The 1,363-nt window shown below is 34.3% G+C and overlaps 1 non-coding gene across 1 annotated transcript; it reads right to left on the bottom strand.

The window, feature by feature from the left end:
• Positions 1 to 863: 863 nt before the first annotated feature.
• Positions 864 to 971, bottom strand: LOC131170868 (small nucleolar RNA R71). Its single transcript, XR_009141633.1, has one exon. It is a non-coding gene; the product is annotated as a small nucleolar RNA R71 (small nucleolar RNA).
• Positions 972 to 1,363: the final 392 nt, after the last annotated feature.

Below are 1,363 nucleotides of genomic sequence, written 5' to 3'. Positions count from 1 at the left end.
AAAAAGTTCAAATTAGTCAATTTTTATATAAAAAATTCAATCATTAACACAACTCTTCTTGGGAACGATATCTTTTCTATATTACTTGTACAACCCGTGCACTTGCGGTTGGGCCACATCAAGTTTTTGGTGCTGTTGCCAGGGAGTTGTTTGTTTAAGATTGAATTCTTGATTATTTTAGTTGTTTATAGTTTTTTTTTTTACTTTTATTATCTTTTCATTTTTTTGTGTTTGTTTGTTCTTTTTAGGTACTCTTAATCTTTTATGAGAAGAGCTAGAAGCACAAGTGATACATCCTTATTGTTTAATCCTGAAATTGAGAAATTTTGTAGAGCCAACAAGAAAGAAACCAGAAAAAGGAAAGAAGCCTTGAGAGTAACTGAAATCGAAGCAGAAATGGCTGATGAAAGAATTAGAATTGGTGGTGGTAATGTTGGAAATGATCAAAACAATGAAAATGCAGCCCAAGGTGAAGTGGTTGTAAATACTAATGTGCCTAGGGGAAGTATGATGGATCATGCATTTTCTCATTTTGATGACTTGAGAGAGAGTATAGTAAGACTAAGAATTAATGCAAATAGCTACAAGATGGATTTTGGGGTTCTTCAAATGATTCAAAATTCCCAAGTTGGTGGACATCCTTCCGAAAATCCAAACACACATCTAAAGAAATTTGCTATGATTTGTGATATGCAAAAACAACCTGGAGTATCTGATGATGCAGCAAGATTGAAGCTATTCCCATTCTCTTTGAAGGATAGAGCATTAGATTAGCTTGATTATTTACCTCACAACTCCACTACAAATTGGGAGCAACTCACTAATGCATTTCTTGCACAATATTTTCCACCTGAAAAAACTCAAGAATTAAGGAATCAAATGACAGCTTTCAGACCAAGAGAATATGAAACTCTCTATGAATCATGGATAAGATGGAAGGAATTAGAGAGACAATGTCCACATCATGCCATTCCAAAATGGATGATAAATCAGAATTTTTACACCAATGTTACTCCTACAATTAGAGGGATTATTGATGCTCAAATAGGAGGAGAATTTATTATGAAGCATGAAGATGAAGCTTATGAGCTATTGGAGAAAATTACAAAGAATACTCATCTTTAGAGTAGTCTAAGAGGACTAGCTCCAACTCAAAAGAGGCAAGCTGCTAGAATGTTTGACCTTGATCCATTCAACATGATTAATGCAAAGTTTGATGCACTTACAAATGTTTTGGCAAAGAAGATGGAAGATTGAAGTATGTTAGTTAGTTCATCATCATCATCTGGAAGTTCACAACAAGTTGCTTATGCAGAAGGAACTACTAGCTATGGAGTAAACTATGGAGAGCAAGCTGCATATG

Source organism: Hevea brasiliensis, chromosome 11 (assembly GCF_030052815.1).
Source record: "Hevea brasiliensis isolate MT/VB/25A 57/8 chromosome 11, ASM3005281v1, whole genome shotgun sequence".
Taxonomy (NCBI): Eukaryota; Viridiplantae; Streptophyta; class Magnoliopsida; order Malpighiales; family Euphorbiaceae; genus Hevea; species Hevea brasiliensis.
Note: the sequence above shows the minus strand (reverse complement) of the source record. Positions and strands in the feature narration are given on the sequence as shown.